Here is a 25,205-nt window from a genome sequence, read left to right as displayed (position 1 = left end):
TCTTCTTCTTCTTCTTCTTCTTCTTCTTCTTCTTCTTCTTCTTCTTCTTCTTCTTCTTCTTCTTCTTCTTCTTCTTCTTTCTCATGTTTCCTCCCATTTGTTCTAATTCTTCTTTACAACATGACTAATGTGAAAATATGTTTAATAAAAATGTGTATGTGGAGCCTATATCAGATTGCATGCTGTCTTGGGGGCAGGGGAGGGAAGGAAGGCTGAGAAAATTCAAAACTCAAAAGCATATGGAAGTGAATGTTGAAAACTAAAAATAAATTAACTTAAAAATTAAAAAAGAAGATGGGGGCAGCTAGGTGGCACAGTGGATAGAGCATCGGTCTTGGATTCAGGAGGACCTGAGTTCAAATCTGGTCTCAGACCCATAACACTTACTAGCTGTGTGACCCTGGGCAAGTCACTGAACTCCATTGCCTGGCCAAAAAAAAAGAAGATGACAAAAAAAAGAAACTAAAAAAAATGGGGGACAGGAGAGAAAGGAGAAGATACCTAAGTGGGAGGCATGGTGGAAAAAGTCTGGAGAGACAAGAGCCTAGAGAAGAATGAAAACATGGCTGGCCTGGGCACTTTCTTTAAAATGGAGGTTTGGAGAGGAAGGGCAGGATAACGAACTTCCAGAGTGAGAAGGCCATAGGAAAATGGAATTGCAGAGCTGAGTTTCAAAACCTGGCCATCTGATTCCAAACACAGTACTGTTTCTGTTCAAAAAACCATGCTTCAAATACTATTCTATAAACAAGGTCAACAATCCAACCTTTGTTCCAGTGTGAGATAAATTGTGGACTGATGGTGACTATGCAGCCCCTGACAGACTTCATTTTATCCCTGTGCATTTTGATCTGCAGTGTTTAAATCCTTGGGGACCTTCCAATTCCTGTTAGGAACATATAGCTGAGGATATGAACAGTTTCTGCAGAGGACACTGCTGAGTGAACTAGGAGCCTGACTGCTTTCAGTGCCGTGGCCATTTGCATAGACCTGTGGGAGAGGATGGGGAAAGTTTTTCTAAATTCCATCATCGCATTCTTCCCATTTTTGGTGACAATTGTATGCACCAAGACAAAGGGGCAAAATTGGGCAGCTTGCCTCAGCCCAGGACCTCAGGGCTCTGGCTGGCTCTCAGAAGAAGGGCCAGGCCAGCCTTTAACAAAGGATATCTTGTAGGCAGCCAGTTCATTTCCCAACTTGATGCTGTTGAAGAATGTTTGCTGAGGACCTGAGGATAATATTTGCTTTGAAGAACTTGTGTCTATGTTCAGGATCCAGGTGGTGAGGGTGAGTCTACCTAATATTCTTCAGGGAATTTGATAGAGAAAAACGCTCCCTTTGCCAAAATCTGTGATTCTGTTTCAATAGACTGTAGGATGTTGGATCAAGTAAAGTATGTCTGCCTTTTAAGGGCTGAATTACATCTATTCTGCAATCAATTAATCAATGAATACATATTTGCTAACCATCTTCTGTTTGCCAAGCCCCACCTCATTCAAAGAAGGGGCAGTAGCCACTGTAGACCACCCTCTCTTTGGCAGTATTCTCTGTTCTTCAGGTTTTCATGCCCCTGCTTTCTATTGGTTCTCCTCCTACTGCTCTGGCTGCTGCTTCTTGGTCTCCTTTGCGGGCCCATCATCTCCCAGATTACAGCTATTCCCCAAATCTCTGTTCTGCTCCCTTTTCTCTTCTCTCTCTACAATTTATCTATTGGAGGATATGGACTTGATTCTTGGTTAAAATGACTCTTCAAGTCTCATCAGACTTTGGCTTCCTCCTGGAGAATGAGATCATTAGCATTGAGCCTCTGAGGACAGCTGGAGATGGCAGGGGGGACCAAAGTTGGGGATCCAAAGCCTTTTCCTCAATTTGTCCCCTCTAACAGGAAGAGCTTTTATCTGCACCACTTGGTCTTCTGGCACTTCCTTTTCTTTACATTTATTTTTTAACATACTTTTTTTAAATTTTGAGTTCCAAATTTTCTCTCCCTCCAGCCCTTCCCCACACACTGAGAATGCCAGCAATGTGACACCCAACACTTCCTTTCCTTACTGTCAACTCACAATGGGGGCAACTCAGTGGACTGGGAAAAGCCCTCAGTTAGAAGTCTGGAGACCTTAGTCCAAGGCTTTGACTACTCATGAGCTGTGGGAGCTTGGTCAAGTCCTTTAAGTCTGAGACAGCTCCATCTTTAATACAGTAAGGGAGTGGAGAGAAATGATCTCTAAGGACCCAGCATCTCTAAAATCCCAGCATCTGCTTGGCATCACAGACCTTTTGATAAATCTATCATTTATCAAATGCATGCTATGTGTCAGACACAGATTGTATTGTGGTTTGTTCTTCATTCTCAAAAAGGACCATGACATTGGGAAGATAATGCTCTGATTTGCAATTGAATTGGTTTTAAGTGAGGGAGGGCTATGTAAAGGGTTTTGTAAAGTCACCAGCCTCACTTTCTCCTCCAGAGCCTTCTGGCTCCAGTGGCCAGATATAGATCAGTACAACTGGAGATGGCCCAGGATGAAGGGGCAGACCTTGGCATTTTTAAGCTAAATGAGAAAGACCTTAGCAGACACAGAGTGGGATGCAAAGACTGAGAAAAGAGCCTGCCCTGAAGACATTAGAACTGAGGGAAGGGAAGGGGGTTATACACAAAAGGAATTTCAAGGGTGTTTGTTTATTTGTTTTCCAGGGAAAGAAAGCATGATCGGTTGGGAGATCTTTGGCAAAGGCCTCAAGCATTTGACTAAAGTCCTGAGGAAGGCCAGGAATACTTAAGGAGCAGAGAGACAAAAAGTGTTGTGTTTTTTTTTTCTCCCAGAATGACGGGTTCCAAGTACAGAGTTAAGAAGACAAGGAAGTAACTCTCACGCAAGAGGAAAATTCTTCCATGTAGAGCTGAAAGGGCCTTTTGAGGCAACGTATTCTAACCGTGGAATTTTACAGAAGAAGAAACTGAGGCCAAGAGAAGGTCACTGACTTCCAAAGTTCACAAGGCATTTAGGGCCAGAACTAAAATTTGACCTCCTAACATGAAGTCAAGAGCTTTACCTATAGCATTGTCTCCAGGAAGGCACCTGGCCCTGCTGTCTCAAGATAACCCTGCCTACACATTCCTTCAGGGTTTCTTGAGAAGTTAGAAGGCCTGCCTTCTCTATTTATTGGCAGGAGTTCCCACTGGACGGGTTTCTCCAGTCTTAGGAACAGTTGCTGCCACCCCAGTTCCATTAACATCTGGCAGCTTTTATGAGAGACATTTAATTCAAAAACATAGCAAGAAAAACATACAAGCCTTTCCCACTCTATCTCCAGGGTATAATCTCCCTCAACCATAGGACATGCCTCCCCCTAGGTCTTTGGGACAATAGACTCAAAACTTAGCTCAGTTCCTACATAGCATTGGTCCCACCAAGTTCATGTCCAAAGGCCTCATTGCAGCTTAATGAGTCCTCATTTCAACTTTTGCTGACACGGATCCAAAGGTTTCTCCTGAAGACCATTCTTTGCACCTCCAGGCACTGATGCAGCAAAATCATGCCTCCCTTCTGGTTGCCATCTCCCTCGTCTTATGGCTGTAGGTTCCACTACCTGCAACCAGAAGGGAAATGAATGAATGAAAATGTCAAGAAACAACACCTGTTTCTTGAAGGCCACCTGGCATCAGAGGAGGAAGAAAGTACTGAAACCCTTCACTTTAACCACCTGCTCTCTCACCGGGCACTGTGAGGAAGATGTTGAACTTCCCAATGTAAATAAAGCAAAGAGACAGTTGGAGCTGACTCAGACAGAAGATGGGGAAAGTTCTATGTATGCAGCCAGGAACCAAAATGTTTCCCAACTCTGTGGATAGCTGCCCAGAATTTTAGACAATGACCATGCATGCTTCTCACTATCTTCAAGCCATCTCCTTCCTATATCATCATGGTTCTCCCAGAAGCATTTCCCCAATGTATCAGCTGAACAAACCGAGAGGTTCTGTGCATGTTCCTGATCCCCATTACAGTTGACATGTCTGTCTCTTGGTCCTAGAAATGGACACACTTCTCTCATGGATGTCAGGAGATGTGAGCCTGGTTTTTATTCTGTCTGTGTGTATCCCCTGCACCTCACACAGTACCTATTTCATTGGAGCAACTTTATACATGTTAAGCAAATTGAATCAAGAGGGAGTGGGCACTTGCCTTCAGTGATAATTCTCAGCTGCTCCCCCCAAACTCACTGACAGCTTAATGTATTCCAAAGATAACCAGAGCTTTCAAATTTATCTGATTTAAATGTATCTTAATTTATGAGTGCCTTCTAATCACCACAAGATTATGAATATAATTAAATGTAATGAATGGCCCCATTAGTCTTGTGCTGACTATGAGAATGCCCAGAGAAATATGGCATCTTTCCATTATCCTTCCCCCTCCCCTGTGGTCTAGAAAAGCTTAGGATACTAAAGTCTTCTCTTCTCCAAAGGTCCTGTCAAACTTGGGGAGCCTATGGCTGCCAGGGCTCAGGCCACGGGTTGAGTCTGCTGCCTTTCAGTTCCATCTGCCTTCCCAGCTCCGTCCGTTCTTCTCTGGAGCTATGAGATGTCCAAAGGCTGTCAAAGAATCAGAAATAGCAAGAAAAAGGAACATCTACTCAAGTCACAGAGGCAGCTTTTTTTCACATGCTTATCCTCCTTCAAGGAGCAAAGGGCTAAAAACTCAGAACTCCATCATGCAATTCAAGCAAGGGGCAGTGGGCAGTCTGTAGTGGACGGCGGGCATCAGGAAGCTGAGAGTGGGGAGTGGTCAGTGGGCCCCAGGTAGCCGGAAACAGGTAATGGGCAGTGGCTGGTGAGGAGTGGGCAGACAGGAGGCATCCAGCAGGAGATATTGGGCAGTGGCTAGCCAAGGCCTTTAGTTGGTTGCCAAGATACTGTTTCCTCCTATTTGATAAGAAGCAATCTGGTCCTTCCTGAAGGGTCCTTCAGTTTTTAGCTGATATTTGGTAAGTGAGGCTGGCGTCTGGCATTTGGGGTAGATGCTAAATGTTTTACTACAAATAGAAAGCCTTGTTGCTTAAGTAAATCCACTATATTTATTTATACCTTGGTCCTGAACATTTTGAAAGCTGTAGATTCAGGAGGGACATATGGTGCTTCCAAAAGGCCCACAAAAACAACCAAAAATGTTTTATAAGGAAATATTACTTGGCTTTTTTCTCAGCCTCAGCTTTGTGTTTTTACGTCGTACGTGTTCCTAGAAGCTTCTGGGATAAAGATACTTTTGCAAATCAACAAAGAAGACAGTTTCAACAATTCTGAGGAGTTTAGGACAAACACATCCCCCAACGTCCAGAAAGCATTGTCTGCAGTGATGCACCTGACCATGCGCTACAACTAGAAAAGTTACACCACTCTGTGAAGAGCTCAGCATCAATGATTTCCAAAGCACGTTAAGATTGTCAAAGCCTTTCCCCAAGATGACTTTATTTGGATTGCCTAGCACCACTTAAAACATGTCTTGGAGGTATTTTTGTTCCCATTTCACGGGGGAGAAAATTGAGGCCCAGAGAGAAAGGAGTTGCCCAGGGTCACAGAGATAGAATGAATCATGGGATTTGTAATAAGGTGTTTTGACCTGCAAGTACAAAACCTTCTCGCCTCTGCCATGGGGGCTTTCCAGACAGATTCATTCTGTATGAACTCAATTGGTATGTTCATTTTCTTTGTTTTCTTAGCCATTTAGAAAGTCAGTCACGTGAAGTTCATGGACTACTTCTCAATCAACTAATCAATCAGTAAACATACTAAATACCTACTATGTGCCAGACACTGTGCTAAGTGCTACAGTTACAAAAAGAGGCAAAAGACAGTCCCCACCCTCAAAGAGATTACAATTTAATGGAGGAGACAACATGCAGATAAATATACGAAAAGCATGCTATAAACAGGATAAATAGGAAATTATTAACAGAGGGAAGGCACTAGAATTAAGAGGGGTTGGGGAAGGCCTCCCATAAAAGATGGGAATTTTGTTGGTACTTAAGTGAAGTGAGAGAGGTCAGTAGTTGGAGCAGAGATGGGAAAATATTCCAGGCATGGGTGACATCCAAAGAGAATGCCCAATGCTAAGAGATGGAGGATCTTGTTTTGGAAATAATCAATTAACCAGTGCTGAATTCTCAGGGGAAAAAATACTTTAATCACATGAAAAACCCACATAGGATTACAAGAGAAATTCATTATTTTGAAATGTGGCTATTAAATATTATTAAAACATTCCTAGACCCCACATTAATAAACACTGAACTAAACTGTGATTCTGAAGCTATTACTTGAGTTTCAAATACACACATCGCAACACATCACAGTTTCTGTGCACACAGAAGTCCAATAATTTCTAGAGAACTTATCCACTGAGATCTCTGATCACAGGAATTTCAAAAAAGACACACTATTCCTCTCCTAAAGGCAAGTGCCATCATCAGTCTTTGCTGGGGAACAAAATCCCTTTTGGTTGACTCGGAATTCCATAGATTATTGCAGTTTAAGCATGTCACCTCAAAGGACTCTGTGAGTAGAGAGAGCCCAGAATTTGTGGTGCAGAGGCCTGCCTTGGAATCCCCACTCTCTTTCTTACATGCTTGTGTTTGAGTAAGGTTACCTCTCAACCAATAAGTCTCATTTGTCTCATGTAGCAAATGAAGGGACAGATGAGATGACCTCTGAACTACCCTCTAGTATTAAATCTCTGAGACCATTATAAAGAAAAGTGAGGGTAGTACAGGATAGAGTGCAGGGAGGTCATGGTTGGTTCACTTGAGAAGTGTCATCAAAGGACCTTTTGTAGCATTCTCAATTATATTCAACATCATAATCTGTACGAGTACTTCATCCTTTGCGCAGGGAAGAGAACATTGAACTTGGAGTCCCGATACCTGAGTCTCTCATTTAATGAGTTTTCTCATTTAATTTCAGGGTGACCTTGGATAACTCATTTAGAAGCCTCTCTGGGTAACAGTTTTCTCCTATGTAAAAATGAAAGGGTTGCGGCCGAGGGTCCTAAGGTCATATCCAGCTACAGAGCTATGATCCTGCAGAGGACTCTGGCAGTGGCAGCTTTTTCTGGTTGGCAATCGATTCTGCAAATGTCAAATCTTCTTTCCATTATAGAGAGCTGATCTCGTTGAAGAAGCCATTGCTCACCTTGAGGTATCTTGAAACATCCTTCTACCCTTGATGTTTTTCTTCTTTCTGTCTTGATTTCTTTGTAAGATGGACACCTTCTCTTTGTTATTGGTAAATAATGGATCTGCTCTGCCTCTCTGGACTGGACATTTATCAGCAAGGAAAATCCTTGTAACAGCAGGAGTTTCAGAGTATCTTGAAGCTATGCCATGTCTCCAGTGATTGCCATGTAGTTAGGTCATATGTAGTGATTCCATTTGGTGTGCCTTCTCTTTTCATTCACTTAAAAACCTCCACAATGTCTGCTTGTTCAGACTTTAGCCGTCGCTTTACTGATGCTGCCTTTCTGAATTTCTGCATGCTATTTATTAGCACCTTCTTAGTGAGAGATTTGACATGAATTTGGGCCCTCCAAGAACCAAGGGAGCCCTCTTTTCTACTTTGGATAATTGTTTCATACAAGCATTCGAGCAGGACATCCCCACCTAAACCATTTCATTTATTTGTCTTAGGAAGAATAATTTATAATACGAAATACTTAACTTACAAGTCACTTCAACTTAATTCAAGAACATTTTGTAAACACTGCTGTTGTGCAAGGAACTGTGTTACATGGGAAAGATACAATGAAAAAAAAATGAAGCAGTCTCCGCCTACAAAAAGCATCTATCTGTCTGCACTCATTCCACTAACCTACAATAACCTGACTGACTGGGTGTTCAATGTGGGCACTGCTACTCCTTCTAGGGTAACTCTGAAGGTGACTTTCCTTCTAACACTGCAGTTTACGACTCCGCACTGTTATCCTTCCCTTTACAATCAGCCAGCAGACATGGTTCTTGGTGAAGGTATTGACTTATTTCTTGGTCATTTCCAGAGTGAGGAAATGCTAATTGGGGAGAGGAGGTGAATCCTGAAAGACTTAGTGAAATAGGAAGCACTTAAGTTGTGCTATCAAAGAAACTAGGCTATCTATGATTTCAAAATGAGAAGGGAGTTCATTTCTGATCTATGCAAAGGCTCAGGGTGGAGGCTAGAAATTCAGATATGAAGAACAGCTAGCAGAGAAGTCTGACTGAAATAGAGAGAGAGGAAAGGGGAATAACATTAAATAAGATTGTGAAGCGGAGTTGTGAGGAATTTAAATACCAGGCTCAGAAGTATATATGGTAGCCCAGAGACAGCAGCAAGCCTCTGAAGGTTGTTTTTTTTTTTCTTTTTTTTAACAGAAGCAAAATTATTTACTTAAAATCACAAAAAGATGTGTAGGGATCCAGCCTTATATCCATCATCTCTGATTCCATACCCAACGTTATTTGTACCACTGAGAGCTGTTCCAGACAGAATCCACCAGAGTAGCTGAAGCTCTTCTCATTCTTTCCATTGTCTGATATATGTGACTTTGTCTAATCTTTTCCTTCTCCTAGAAAGTGGTGTCTCAGTTCATTGCTTTTTTTTCTTCACCATCTACCCATTCCCCAAACCCTTAAAATCTTATTTCTGAAGGTTTTTTGAAGGCAATTTGGTATTATGAATGGATCTGGGGTTTTGTAATTTCATTTTCAGCAGTTTGTCGAAGAGAGATTAGAAAGGATACAGACCAGAGACAGAGAGACAAACAATGAGGCTAATGCTGTAGGTCAGGTTAGAAATAATGAGGGCCTGAAGTAGAGTGGTAGCCCTATGAGCAGCTGGAAGAGGGTAACTCTGGGAGATGCTGGGAATGCTGAATCAAGACTCAGAAATTATTGGACGTGCTTTTATTTTTCTCCTCAACATGATTAATTGCTACAAATTCATGAATAATTGTCAAGTATAGATAGGGCTATTTGTCAGAGTGAGCAGGGGCTTCATGTTCAGTGTAAATAGCACTGACACAGTTCTTTGGAAAGGGATCTTTGAGGAAGGTTACGCTTTTAAGATAACCTTTTTACCAAATTGAAGTTTTTTGTTTTGTTTTTTTTCCATGTGTGTGTGTGTGTGTGTGTGTGTGTGTGTGTGTGTACAAAACAAACTATTATGTGGGGTCAGTATCAGACACTTCTGGAAAGATTAAGCATGCTTTTAGAATGTGACTTCTTATTTTAGCTCAATATCTGGTCAGCACGCACACTGCTGCTTTCTATGGATAGAAATCACATGTATAGTTCCCCAATAGAACACGGCCCCAAACAATCTATTGTAAAATCCCAAAGTTGAAAGGTTCATTAAAAGTCATCTAGTCTAGTCCATAAGTGAACAAAGAGCCCTTCTAAACACCTCCAACCAGGGGGCATTTATCCTCTGCCTGAAGACAAGCCCACTCATTCCTGAGCCTGTATATTCTACTCTTTGGATCCGTTAGGATGGCTCTAATGATAAGGAAGGTTTTGTTTCCCCTCACAGTAAACCTAAATTTGAATCTTTGTACCTGCCCTCCAACCCATTGCTCCTACTTCTTCCCTCTTGGACAAAGCTGACCAAGTCTAATTATTATCCCACATGACCACCCTTTAAATACTTGAGCACAATAATCACACTCCCACTGACACATGCTTTCTCCATCCTAAACATTTTTAGTGTTTTCAAAGAGAAAGTATGACTTCTGTAGGTTGATGTTTTTCATCCAACTTTACTTCTCTGGACGTTCCTGGTTTATTAATGTCCTTCCATGACTGGTTCAAAAGTGACCCCAATACTCTACATGTTGTCTGACCAAAGATTAGTAGAGTGGAACCTCTGCCTCCTTCCTCCTGCCTCTTGAAGTTCATAACTTCATGGCTGCCTTATCACTAAGCTGACTCATTGAACGTGCAGTGAGGGATGAGCTGGAGAAAGCTTAGACCAGCTTAGAGGGGCCAATTGTTAAGTTTTCAGCCATGATCATTTATGCTTTGGAAATCAGCAAACACTACAAATTTGGCTTGATTTGCTGTTTTATTCATTGTATGGACATAGAATGTGATAGAGAATATGGAAATGTAGATGAAAACAAAAAGTTGTCATTCATATCTGGTTTTATTTTCTTAAGAACTGATTGTGAAGCATACCAGCACACCACTGCTTACAGTCAACTAAAAATCCAAACCTTCTGGGGCAGCTGGGGGCACAGTGGATAGAGCACCTACCCTGGAGTCAGGAGGGCCTGAGTTCAAATATGGCCTCAGACACTTGACACTTACTAGTTGTGTGACACTTAACCCCACTGCCTAGTCAAAAAAAAAAATCCAAAGCTTTTTGGAATGAAGTGCAATCTCACTACGTTTCTTCCATCCTGATTGTTCTTGTCTATTCATTTCACTTCTTGAATAGAAATGTTAAGGTTAGAATTGAAAGGATGGATCTAGAATTTTCTTACTGAATTTAATAAAGTACTTCATGACCTAGTATGAAAACTAAATAAAAGACTTTGGGGAAGGAAGTGTGGTTATATGTGAAAATAATTATACATGATCACTGGTTTTTTTTAAGAAGATGATTTCCAAAACTGAAGTTGCTTTTGAGATTGGAAACTTTCACTACTTTAAACCTGAGATACCCAATGCATCAGCTGATCTTTCTCCCACCATCCCTGAATACTTCAGATTTGTGATTTTATCAGTATATTTATTCTCTTGACCAGTGCAGATTGTAATCACTCTAAACCTTAATGGATGGTTTTTGTGAAACGCTATGGTCAAAAAAGACATCTCTCCGCAGCCAACCAAATGATGAGTTTCTGAAAAGTTAGCCAGACAGGTCCCCAAAGATAAGCTGTGGGCCTCAACTCAAATCCTTTCTAGCTTGATAAGACCCATTAATCCTCACATCTTGCTGCTCAAGTCTTCAGGAACCCCAGGTCACCCCATTCCCATTATGAGGACTTGGAATAAGTGCTAAGCAGAGATCAGCTACCTATACACAGATTAAATTTTCCCCAAGATCTGATTCCAGCAATCACATGGAACAATAAGAAGAGAGAGCATATATTTATGCCAAACTACTATAAGTCATGAGAGAAGATCTGCAGGGTCAGGATTGGCATACAGAGGCAGGTACGGTAGAGTTAACATTTGTTTTGCCCAGTCAGCGAAACTTTTTGAAGGTTGGAAAGGGGGCTGTTCTCAGCTACGTTGTCTCTTTCCTGCTTCCACTGGCTGTGCTCTTTTAGTTGGGCAGACACTTGATTAATGTTTTGGCTGTAGTGTGACAATCCCATTCTTTACCTTCATCCATCATCCTTGGGCCATTTCCTTTGGGTTTTAAGACCCAAACAACTATCACCTCACCAATAAGGAATCACCATCCCCCATCAGCTTTTTGAACAAGTTATTCAAGTATAAGAATGTTATCTACTATGAGCATATAGGAAGCTTGTATTCCTCTGTTCCTGTCTTGTTTTTTTTCTAAAGATGTCTTAAAAGGGAATTGAGCTTACAACCAAGCACAGGACCATTTATAAATTGAGCCCAATACAGCTCTGCACAAGGACATCAAGGTCTTTACTCCTCCTTGGGGGAATGTCTGGAACTCTGAATTATTTCAGCTTTCTCTTATGACTTGCTTTCAGGGATGATCACCCCCTGGTTTGGAGAAGGGATGCTTTTTCACCCCATCATTCCATTTTCTCTTACATTTTCTTCTTCCTTTTCAGCTTCTGGGGATAGTAATGCTATCCAGTTCTAGAGGAGCTCTGTCTCAGTACATGGCAACATGAAAAACCAGAATATTTTTCATCAAATTCTTGTGAAGCCAAACTTTACCTGCATCCTTAGAGCTGCTAAAACTCACCTTTCCTCTCACCATGATTCTTGCTAATTTTCACTACCATCTGAAGTCAGCATAAAATATGGACAAAGACATGGTCTTATTTAACTGCTATATGTTACCAATGAATAGGTGAGTAAAGGAAGTAGAAGAAACAATGTCATTAGAGAGACATGACCAGAAAAGCAACCAACATCATCCCAGGTCCTGAGAATGACCGATAGATGGCTTATATACCTCACTGACATTTATGTACTATCAAGAGATCAAGAGGAAGGGTGTGGGTCAACTGGGTAGATAACCCTGTGCAAGTTTTATGGGTTAACATGGACAAGAAGAGAAAAAAGAATGAGAAGGCACAGATGCAATATAATCTGTACCATTGGTTGGCGTATGCACATTTTATCAGTGTGAAGCCATCGATTTATTAAAGTCATCAGAAATCTTACAAATACTTAAATAATCGAAGGAATTGGAAGCTGCAAAGAAAAGAATTTGAGCAACATTTTCAAGGCAATAATACTGAGTAGAAAAGAGTCCTTTGCCTATAGACTATGGTCATAACAACCTTCTTAAAACCACTCACCATAAATCTGAGAAACATTTTATGGAAATGTCTTTCTAATTCCTTATAAATTTATTTATTTCCCTATTATTTATTTATGTGTCTATTTATTTATTTTAAAGGTGTTATTTGTCATGACAGATGGCTCAATGCTTCTATAAACGCCTTTGGTTTTCTAGGCAATCAGCCCAGTTCTGGCCAGAGAAAAAGTATTCAATAAATGCTCATTGATTAATCAATTAATTAATTAACCGCATTTCCCTGAACAACTAAGGTCTACTGCACTGGAACTTTAGCCAGAATCAGCATCATTATTAGAAATTTACAGGGAAACATTTCTATATGAATATGGATATGCTAAATTTCTTTGCATGATTTTGTTGATATGGACACATCCTCCACTGTGGAAGGAAACCATTCTTTTTCTCTAACCTTGTATTATTCTAATCCATATATCCCCATAATTTCTTTGTAGAAAAACAATCTAATGTGCTAAAAGCCTACTTTGTGCCTTTTAACTTTCCATACATACCATTTTGACCCATGAAGAAATAGGTCATTTGCAATCACAAGTATGAAAATGTATTTTGCTTAGCTAAACATTTGTTAGGCTATCATTATAGGAAAGTTACCCTGGGAAACTTGGAAATAAAAATATATAAGATCTGTGGGGATATAAAATCATCAGCCTGGTGGAGGAGAAAAATTCTTTTGTTTAGTCATTTTTCAGTCATGTCCAACTCTTCATTACACTGCTTGGGGTTTTCCTTGGCAAAGGTACTGGAGTAGTTTGTCATTTTCTTCTCTAGCTTTAAGTGACTTACCCAGGGTCACACAGCTAGGAAGTGTCTGAGGCCAAATTTGAACTCAGGTCTTCCTGACTCCAGGACCAGTGCTTTTTCCACTGCACCACCTAGCTGCCCCAGAAGAGAAAAGATAGCATCAATTTTCCCTTTGTCTGCAAATATAAGCCATTTTATTTCTAATTACATACAAAGCTATAAAAGACTTCCCCAAACCCTCTGAATTCCAGTGCCTTCCCTCTTTTAATTATTTCCTATTTATCCTGTGTAGAACTTGCTTTATTAATTTGCATGAATGTTGTCTCCTCCTTTAAATTGTAATTTCCTTGAAGGTAGGGACTATCTTTTGCCTCTTTTTGTATTCCCAGTGCTAAGCACACACATGACACATAGAAGGCATTTATTGAGAGAATCAATATGTATGCACATATATGTAGTACACACATATAAATATATATATATACTTAAATACATACACACATATATGGCACAGAGAACAGATATGAAGTCATTTTTTATTACTTACTAGGGTGTTTTTTGGGAGATTATATCAGCTGAAGAAGGAGACTCTAATAAAGACACGATAAAGAGTTGTTTGAACTAACTCTTCCAAAACAAAACGTGAAACTTTATTAATTTTATAGTCACTAGGGAAAGCATTCTTTTTGGGGGGGGGGGGGTAATGTATTATTTATTTTTTTAATGTTGAGTTCTAAATTCTCTCCCTAAAGCCTGTCCCTTTGACCATTTATCAATTGGAGAATGATTCATACTTTTATAAATTTGACTCAATTCTTTATATATTTGATTTTTAAAAATATTTTATTTTCCCCAAATTACATTTTGGAACAATTTTAACATTATTATTTTTTTAAATTTTGGGTTTCAAACTCTCTTTCTCTCCTTTATCCCCCTTCCTATTGAGAAGGCAATCAATTTGATATAGGTTATATATGTACAGTCAAACAAATCATATTTCCATATTGGTCATATTTTGAAATAAGATAAAAAAACAGGAAAAATAAAGAAAATTTAAAAAAAAATAGTTTACTTTGATCTGCATTCAGACTCCATCAGTCCCTTCCCTGGAGATGGATAGCATTTTTCACTATAAGTCTTTCAGAATACTCTTGGATCCTAGTATTTCTGAGAATAGCCAAGTTATACAAAGATTATCATTATACAATATTGCTGTCATTGAGTATAATGATCTCCTAGTTTTGCTCTCTCCATTTTGTATCAGTTCATATAACTCTCTCCAGATTTTCCTGGAATCATCCTGCTTATCACTTGTTATAGCACAGTAATATTCCATTATAATCATGTATCACTACTTGTTCAGTCATTCCCCAATTGATGGACATCCTCTCAATTTCCAATTCTTTGCCACCATGAAAAGAGCTGCTATAAATAATTTTGTACATGTGGGTCCTTTTCCTTTTTTTTAATTTTATTTCTTTCAGGTAAAGACTTAGTAGTGTTATTGCTGGGTCAAAGGATATGCATGGTTTTATAACCCCTTGAGCATAGTTCCAAATTGCTCCACAGAATGGTTAAATTGGTATACAACTTCACCAACAATGCATTAGAGTCTCAATTTTCCCACATCCCCCCCAACACTTGTCATTTTCCTTTTCTATTATAATAGCCAATCTGAAAGATATGTGGTAGTATCTTAAGGTTGTTTTAATTTGCATCAATCTTATCAATAGTGATTTGGAGCATTTTTTCATTTGAATATAGATGGCTTTGATTGCTTCATCTGAAAACTTCCTATTTATATCCTTTGACCATTTATCAATTGAGAAATGGCTTTTTTTTTAAATAAATTTGACTCAGTTTTCTATGTATTTGAGAAATGAGGCCTTTATCAAAGAAAGTTGTTTTATTTTTCCCCACAGTTATGATTATCATCTGTGTATTTTCCTCCATCCTGATTTCCCCATTCTTTATTCTACTCTCTTTCCTTTAACCTTGTCCATGTTCAAAAGTATTTTGCTTCTGACTACCACCTTCTTCAGCCTGCCCTCCACTTCTCTTATCCTATAGAGTATGACAGACTTCTGTGACCAAATTGGTGTGTATGTCATTCCCTCTTTAAGTCAATTCAAATAAGAGCAAGGTTTATGTGTTCCCTCCCACCTCTCCATCTTTTCTTCTGTTGTAAAAGCTCTTTCATGACTCTTTTATAATTTACCCTATTCTACCTTTCTCTTTCTCATTAGCCCAGTGAATTTCTCTTTCTCACCCCTTCATATTATTTTTAAACAACCATCCTATTATATTCAACTCACATCCATGCCCTCTGTTTATGTATAATCTTTCTTAACTGCCCTAATAATGAGAAATTTCTTAGGAGTTATACTCATATCATCTTCCCATGTAGGAATGTAAACAGTTTAACCTTCTTGAATTCTTTATTATTTCTCTTTCCTATTTACCTTTTTATGCTTCTCTTGAGTCTTATATTTCAAAATCAAATTTTCTATTCAGCTCTCCTCTTTTCATCAGCAATACTTGAAAGTCCTCTATTTCACTGAATATTCATTTTTTTCCCCTGAAGGATTTCTTCAGTGAATTTGTATGCTTCTTTTTATATTTGGGGAATTCTGCTTTTTTAAAGAATTCTTCTCTTTATTGGATTTTTCTGCCTCTTTTAACATTTGGCCTATTCTTTTTTTAAGTTGCTATTTTCTTCAGTATGTTCTTGTGCCTCCTTTACTAAGCTGTGACTTTTTAAAATGCTTTTCTTGCACCATTCTCATTTATTTTCCCAATTTTTCCTCTACCTCTCTTACTTGATTTTTAAAATCTTTTTTTTTTTGGAGTTCTTCCATGGCCTGAAACCAATTCATTTTTTTTTCTTTGAAACTTTGGATGTTTAAGTATAACTTTTTTTTTTAATCTTCTGAGTTTGTGTTTTGATCTTCCCTGTCACCATTATAACTTTCTACATTCTGTATCTTTTTTTTTTCATTGTTTGCTCACCTTTTAAGCCTATTTCTTAACTTTTAAAGTTATGATAAAGTGAAGATCTGCTTCTGGGTTAGAAGGGTTACTGTCTCAAGTTTCAGGTTTTTTGTGCAGCTGTTTTCAGAGCTAATTTTGGGGACATGTAAGTTTCCTGTTCTTCTAAGGTGGTATGATCTAAAGAGAAATGTGTTTACCACTCTCCTGGCCTGTGCTCTGGGCTGTGAGTAATCACAAGCACTCTTTTCAGCCCTGGAGTTGTAAGTAGGGTCCCTGCTCCCCTGTAGTTGCAAACTCTACTGTACTAGTGCCCTTCCTCTTCCTGTGACTGAGACCCAAGACTGCAGCATAGATCCAAGTATAGGCAATGCTACAGAGTCCTGCCTCTGATGTCAGCAATGATATTCTGATCAGTTACCCAACCACCTTACCTTTTGTGGACTGAGAGGTTCAGAAGCCACAACTGCTGCCACTGATTCAGTCTCTCTCAAGGCCTATTGCTTGTTTGTTCGGCATGGCCTGTACTGGAGCAGTCTTCACTAGAGTGTGTCCTACTCTTACTTTGATGTGACAGACCTTACCAGCCAACAGTCTAAGTTGTCTTGGATTGGAAAATTTTCACCCCATTCTTTTGTAGTTCTGCCACTCCAGAATTTTTTTTCAGGTGTTATTTAAAGTTTTCAGGTGTTATTTAAAGTTATTTAAAGTTAAAGGAGATAAATTTTGGAGAGCTCAGGCAAGTCCCTGTGTTTTCTCCACCATCTTGGCTGTGACCTCAGTTATCTATATGTTTGAGAAATGAGGCCTTTATTAGAGAAACTTTCTGTAAAATCCCCACCCCATTTCCTACTTTCCTTATAGCATTGGGTGTGTTGGTTTTGTTTTTTAATTTAATTTTATTTTAATTTTTTTATTTTTTAATATAAATTTTTAACTATATTTTAATGTAATCAAAATTATCCATTTTATTTCCCATCATCCTTTTTATCTTATTTGGTCACATATTCTTCCCTTATCCATAAATCTGACAGACAAAATTTTCTTGGCTCCTCTAATTTGGTTATGATATCCTTCACATCTAAATCATATATCTATTTTGACCTTATCTTGTTACACAATGTGCGATGTTGATATATACTTAGTTTCTGCCAGACTGCTTTCCAGTTTTCCCAGCATTTTTTGACAAATAAGGAATTCTTGCCCCCATAACATGGATCTTTGTGTTTTTATTGGATAGTACATTATTATAGTCATTTACTGTTGTGTTTTATGTACCTAATCTATTCCACTGATCTTCCACTCTATTTCTTAGCCAATACCAGATTGTTTTCATGATTGCCACTTTGGAATATAGTTTGAAATCTGGTACTGCTAGGCCACCTTTCTTCATATATATCTATATATATATATATAGATATATATATATATATATATATATTTTATCCAGTAAGTCAGTGTAAGCATTCTTGATATCAAATTACAAATGAAATACCAATGAGCTTGATATAATAGATCTTATACTATGAAACATTCATAAGATAGTTGAGCTTACTTTAAGTAAGTAGTCTAGCAAAGTAGTCTAGGGAACAGATTGACTTTAAACCCAACATAACCATCAGTAAAACACTGGACAAAAGTTATAAATACAACTACCAAGTACATGAGAAAATTTACACATGGAAGTTACTTTCCTTGCCATAACCTGACTCAGGTTCTTTCTTTAGTTGTTCTTTTAAATGTCAACTCTCTAAGTTGCCAATTAATTCCAGTGTTGGAAATATCCCCTGAAAGTAATAATAAGTAAACAAACAAACAAGCAAGCAAATAGACAGACAGACAGACAGACAGATAGATAGATAGATAGATAGATAGATAGATAAATGAATAAATAAATGGAAATAAAGTAAGGGTGTTGGGTAAAAGAGGCTTCTGTTATGCAAAATCAATTCATTTTAGCAAGTACTTATTAATATCTAATATGTGCCAGGAAATGTACCCAATGCAGATGATATAACAACAGTAACAACAACAACAGCAAAATGAAACAGTTCCTGCCCTCAAGGAGCATTCATTTTGCCAGGGGAAATCAGTATATACAAAATAAACCCACACACACACACACACACACACACAAATACAAAATACTTCAAATAGTTTCAATGCAGAATTGTTTATATATATATGCACATATATTTAAATGAGGCAATATAATTGTTTAATGATGTAGGATATTAAAGAAATGAAATCTTAAAAACGTACTTACAACTAACAAGTTTGAGGAATATATGGAAACATGGAACAGCCTTTGTGAAATATCATATTATCACCAATAGCAGAACCAGACAAAAAGAATGAACACAAATTGTATCTATATATCAGGGAAAGATAATTTTAAAGATAAAGGGATAAAGGTTACTTTTGGAAACTTAGAGGTTCCTGAAAAGTTGGATTGAAATTAATTTATTTGAATGGAAAAAAAGTAAGTTATTTAATGTTTTTTTTTATTACTTGTTAAGCATTTATATAGAACTTTAATGTTTGCAAAATGTTTTACAAACATTGTCTAATTGTATTCCCGTAATAACTGTGTTAATTAGGTAATTTTATTATCCTCACATTTTACAGATGGTGAAACTGAGGCAGATAGAGGCTAAATGACTTGCTCAAAATCACATAACTAAGTGCCTGAGATGGGATTTGAAGTCCTATCTTTCTGAACCTAGTCACAGTATTGTATCTACTGTATCACTTAGCCACCTAGGTTGTATTGATATTCAATTTGTTTATAACCATTTTAAAGTAATTTCTAAATTGTTGGTGGGGATATTATTTTTACTTTGAGATTCAAGGCCCATTTCGCCCTTTATTACTTGCACTCTTTCTCACTCTAGAATGTCAGGATAATGATATTCACTCATAGTGGTCGTTAAGAATGCTTATTGTTTAGTTTAAGCCATGCCCAACTCTTCTTAACACCATTTGGGGTTTTCTTGGCAAAAAATACTGGCATGGTTTGCCATTTCCTTCTCCAGCTCATTTATAGATGAGGCAAATAGGGCTAAGTGATTTGCCCCGTGTGCACAGCTAGTAAGTGTCTGAGGCTGGATTTCTACTCAGGTCCTCCTGACTCTAGCCACTGCATCATCTAGCCTCCTGAGATTCCATCCAGCTCAGGCTCTGGGATGGATGGGGTGACATTATCTGAGGCAAGTGATACATACTCTCTTATGCAGCATAAGCGTCACCCCAGTTCTTCCATCATATGGCCCAGTTTCAAGTCCCCTCACATCCTCATCACCCTCCTGTAGATGCTAATTTCTAAATGTCCTTCCTACGGGACAAAACGCAGTATGACCAGCCCCTCTCTTACTCTGAACACGATGCTTGCATTAATGCAATCCAGTATCTCATGAGCGGTTTTGTCTTCTGCAGTACATTGTTAATTGATGATAAGCTTGTAATCTAATACCTTCCTTCCCACCCCACCCCGACAAACCTTTGTCTCATGAACTGCGGTCTAGACGTGTTTATTCAGTTATATACTCATGCTACTCGTTTCTTGAATCCAAGTGTCTAAATGCAGGGCTTCACATTTGCAGGAGGATCAAACATAAAGGTAGAAGAATTAAGACAAGAAAAGATAGCTGATAGAAAAATTAGGAAAGAACATGGAAAGTTTGGAGGGGAACAGGTTGAAATAAAGCTAGGAAAGTAGACTTAAAAATTTGAACAAACTTTAACTTCCTAGAAGATGCTTATGAGACACTTCGCATAGAGGAGTTCGACTAAACAGCAGTAGTATAAAGGGCAGAGCAGTGACCCCACTCACTAGAAATGGGATCAAATCCCATTTTTGCACCACATTCTCCATGTAACCATGGGCATTTCACTTGGTCTCTCAGTCGCCTCAAACTTCCCATCCGGAAAATGGAGGTGCCAATATTAGTACTAACTCTATGCCTCACGGGGCTGTTGCCAGTATTGGAAGAAATAATGCATGCAAAGCTCTCAAAGCATTCTGTCAATGGAGCTATTTTGTATTGTGACTTCAGAAAACATACACAGCCATGGCATTGAATCCTGAAGCAGTGGTGGAGAGGCATCAGTCAAGTACAAGCTAATCATTTTGATGTTTTTAGTGTCCCTGAGGGGTTATCGGAGCCCACGTACAATTCACTGGCTCATCAAATTCAGTTATCTAGGTAGTAATGATGGTGATGATGAGGCAGAGTATGATTTAAGTGGGCATGGGGCAGTGCTGATGGAGGGAATGGTGATCTAAGATGTCAGTCAATCAACAAACATTTATTAAGCTCTTATTATGTGTCAGGCACTGTGTTAGTTCTGGGAATACAAAGAAAGTCCAAGGTAGTCTCTGTGCTTGAGGAGCTCTAATGGGAGAGATAGCATACAAACAACTATGTGCAAACAAAAATATATACACAGAGTAACCTGTAAATAAACAACAGAAGAGAAGCATGGGCCTTCAGAGTTATCAGAAAAAGCTTCTTGCAGAAGATGCGGTTTTTACTGGAACTTGAAAGAAGCCAGGGAATCCAGGAGGTAGAAATGTAGAAGAGAACATTCCAGGTATGAGGGAGGAGCAGACAGTAAAAATTATTGGATCAAAAAGATGGAGTGTTTTGGACTTGTTACATCCCCCTCTCTAAAGGACCATAAATAATGGAACAGAAAGGAAGCCAATGTCACTGGATCAAAGAGGATGTGGGGGGGGGGGTATAGGGATACTAGAAAGCTATGGAAGGGTAAGTCATGAATGCTAAACAGAGGACTTTATACTTGATCCCGGAGGTGATAGGAAGCCATTGGAGTAGATTGAGTAGGGGTGGGTGTGACATGATTGGACCTGAACTTCAGGAAAACCTCTTTCATGACTGAATGGGAAATGGAGGAAGGGAAAGGCTGGAGGCAGGCAGCTCCACCAGCAGGCTCGGGCATGAGGACTGGTGGTGAGTGTGTCAGAGGAAACAAAGGGGGTACATTTGAGAGATCTTGCAAAAGTGAAATTGATAGGTCTTGGCACCATTTTAGATATGCGGGTGAGAAAATGTGATGGAGATAACAATAGTGATGGTACTGACGATGAGGAGGATAATAGCCCTTAGATGCATGTATTTTCCTCATCTATCCTTGTGATTTTATCAGTATGGGGTCTCACTATGGAACCTCCCTCTAGTAATGCAGCTAGCAATGCCTATGTAAAGCACATTCTTAGAACATTCCCTGAGGGCACTGAGGAATTAAATGACTTGCCGGGGTCACACAAGGTCCATGAAAGAAGTGATTCTCTATGAGCTAATTTTTTTTTCCTTCAGGCAAAAATCAGTATTCTAGAATTTCAAGATTTCAAAGCCAGACAATGCAGCTTGGCAGGAAAATCTGGGGTGAAGTGAAAAGACAACTGGTCTGAGAAGCAGATGACCTTGCTTTTCATTCCAGCTCTGCTATTAGCTTGCTTTCTGGTGTTTGAATAGTCACCGACTCCCCTTTCAATTTCCCCATTCAGAAAATGTTGGACTGGAAGTTCTCTCAGCAACCTTTCATTTCTAAAATGTGGAGGTTTGATCATTCACATTCTTTGTGTTCTAATACCCATTCTTTGTGTCCCCTAGGACAAATGACTTACAGGCATCTATAAGAAGAGGATGAGAATGCCCAGGGAGTGATGCAATGGTGAATTATGGGGAAATTGCTTAGATTTACAAAGTGCTATGTGAATGCCTAAGGGTAGAGCTCATTAAAAAAAAAAGGTTTGGGGACTAAATTTGTCCTAAATATTTAGAATTCTTCAACTTTTGTGCTTTTTGCCTGCTAGACAAATGTCAGGAGGAGAAAACTCCCTGCATCCCACTGGTCTTTCAGGATGTTGGCCTGGTTGGAAGGAAGCAGTCTTGCAAGTGAGGCCATTTGTGGAATTAACTTGGTCTAATGATATTGATTTTAGTGGTTTGGAGAAGTAGCTGACCTTTTTGAGGTTTATTCTAACTGAATCGTTAAAGGGTTGTTCCACTGAGCCCAGTTTGAATCAACACCTAAATCCATCTCAGCTCCTTTTCTCCTGTTCTCTCTTGGTTGTTTCTGAAAGTGAGGACGCTGGGGAGGGTGTTCACTTGGGGAGTTTACTCTAATGCACATCTTCTTTGGAAATTTTAAGTAGTTCTTTTTCTAGAGAAAGCCTGTCTTTCATGAGCTCTACCAACTGCTTCTGTTATTTATGGTCCTTTAGAGAGGGGGATGTAGCAAGTCCTAGAAACTCCATTTGAATTTGGTTAAGATGGTCCTTCAGGCTGAGAAAAAGATTGTGGCTGGTGAAGGCAGGTCACCTCAAAGCACTGATAGATTGAAGACATTGCCTTTTGCCCAGACGGCTGATGCAGTTTTCTTTTTTTTTTTCTGCATCACAAATGACTAACCAATTAATTCACTGAAAATTATGACTTAAGTAAAGGTGGAGGGAGAAGGAAACACTTTCAAGCTTTAATATCTCATAGATTAAAAACCAGTCTGGGTATTGATTTATATAAACTTCTCAATGGATTGCTTTGCCAGGTAGACATGGACACATGTCTGTCACACAGATGAAACGAAACTATTTTATAAAAAGACATGTATTTGTATACATGCTACATAGCTGGAGCATAGTGAGAAAGCCATTTTTCTTAAGGGTTGGAGAATGATAAAGAATTGGGACTCCTTGTTTCTTAAAGCTGTAAGGAATGCTAACAGTTTGGTTCCCACAGAATTGATAAGAAAACATGACAGGGGGAGATCAGATATCAGGTTATTGATTCCAGGCTTTCCGGCCCTCTCCTCCTTTTTTCTTACTTTCCTGCTGAACCAACAGTTCCTTGTTTCCCGCATTTTTGCAAACTTTGTTGCTGGGGAAAAATTTCCAAGCTTAGACTGTGAACTCTGAAGCCCAGCCAATGGGAAGAGGAGGTAGTGGGAGGGTGGGGGTTCCACCTTAGGGTCTACATGAAATGGCTTTGATCTACACTCCCTCGCACACCCTGGCTGGAGCCATCTTGAGCAAATGCTGGGTGTGTCCCTTTTCATGAGAAAGCAATAAAACTCCTTTTTGCCTTCCTTAAGAAAAAGTCTCTGATTTGATTATTTTGGGGGTCACAAACACCACACACAAAGCAAACCACCTGTTTATAGAGAAATTAGTTCTAGATCATTGGTAGATGACAGCTTCTTTGTGGGGTTAGCTATGTAGCAGAGCAGCTGCCTTACTGAGATCTAGTGAAATTCAGTTTCTATCTATCTATCTATCTATCTATCTATCTATCTATCTATCTATCTATCTATCTGTCTGTCTGTCTGTCTGTCTGTCTGTCTGTCTACCTATCTATTAAAATGCATTTGTATGTGACATACCTATAAATGTATATGTATGTTTGTATGTGTGTATACATACATTTACATAATGCTTTAAGGTTTTCAAACGGTTTATAAATATTATCTCATAATATAATATTACAACATAATATTATCTCATAATATAATATTATATATTATAATATATAGTCCCATATATTATTAAATAATATTATCTCATAATATATTATAAATATTATCTCATTTTACCCTTTCAATAACCCTGAGAGGTAAGTGATTGATATTATCTTCATTTTTATTATTTTTACATATGAGGAAACTGAGGCAGTCAGAAGTTAAGTGACTTGCTCATTATCACACAGCTAGTAAGCATCAGAGGAGGCTCATTTTTAACTCAGTTTTTGTTGATTCCAAATCCAATGCTCTGTTCAAAATCCATATCCATATCTATGGATGTATATGTATATATATGTATATGTATATGTATGTACAATTGCAAACATACATGGAAAACAAAGGAGGGGAATAAGTATTGCCGTAGCACCTATTCTGTGCCAGGCTTTGTGCTGAGCACTTTACAAATATTATGCCATTTGATCCTCACAACAGACCTGTAAGGTAGATGTTGTTATTATCCTCATTTTATGGTTGTGGAAACTGAGGCAAATAGAGGTTAAATGACTTGTCCGGAGTCTGATAGATAGAAAGCATCTGAGGCTAAATTTGATTTCAAGTCTTTCTGACTTCAGGCCTAGCACTTTATCTACTGTGCCACCTAGCTACCTATATTAACACATATCTATGTTCATATTCATGTGCATAAGTATATATTACATGTAATGTGCATGTACTGTGTATTATTCACATGCACATGATTACAGATATATGCATGTACATATCAACATATATATGTGCTACATGTTGTTTCACATATATGTGTACAAACATGACTCTAGAAAATCCAAACCAAATGGAATTTACAGTAGCAATCCCAACAGAATCTTGGAAATAAGCAGTTCCCCAAAGATCTGTTCCCAGTGGGGAAATGCTTGTGCATCAGGGCTTTTCTTGCCTTCTTCCAATTCCCTATCTATGAATTTGGTAAATGATGTTGCACTGGCTTTTTTTGAGACCAGTACAAGGTTGATGGCTTAGTGTAAAGATGTTTTTGGGGGGTAGTATGACTGATAGACAAGTAACTTACCATTGGGGGCCTGTTTCTTATCAGGAACTCATAGACAGATACTAAAAGAACACCAGAGGTCATCTACAAAACAAGACATAGAAAAGTTCCATGCCTTGCCCAAGGTAATTGGAAAATGAAGAATGGGTATATCTTGATGGAAATCAAGAGAATCTTTACTCCTTGTCAAATAGTCCAGTGTGAGAAAGCACCAGAGTAAATGAAAATCCAAGAGCCCAAAAAGGACTGGCACAAAGAGAGTGTTGGACTTTAAATTTGGAGAAACTATGAGCAGTTTACTTGCTAGCTGTGTGAACGTTGGCATGCCATAGCATTTTTGTGTCTTCCGTTTCCTCAACTGTAAAGTAATAAGGAGAGAGAAAGAGAGAGAGAGAGAGAGAGAGAGAGAGAGAGAGAGAGAGAGAGAGA

The sequence above is a fragment of the Vombatus ursinus genome, unplaced genomic scaffold (assembly GCF_900497805.2).
Source record: "Vombatus ursinus unplaced genomic scaffold, bare-nosed wombat genome assembly UNPS02006874.1, whole genome shotgun sequence".
NCBI classification, from domain to species: Eukaryota; Metazoa; Chordata; class Mammalia; order Diprotodontia; family Vombatidae; genus Vombatus; species Vombatus ursinus.
The sequence above is the reverse complement of the archived record's forward strand: the minus strand, read 5'-3'. Positions refer to the sequence as shown.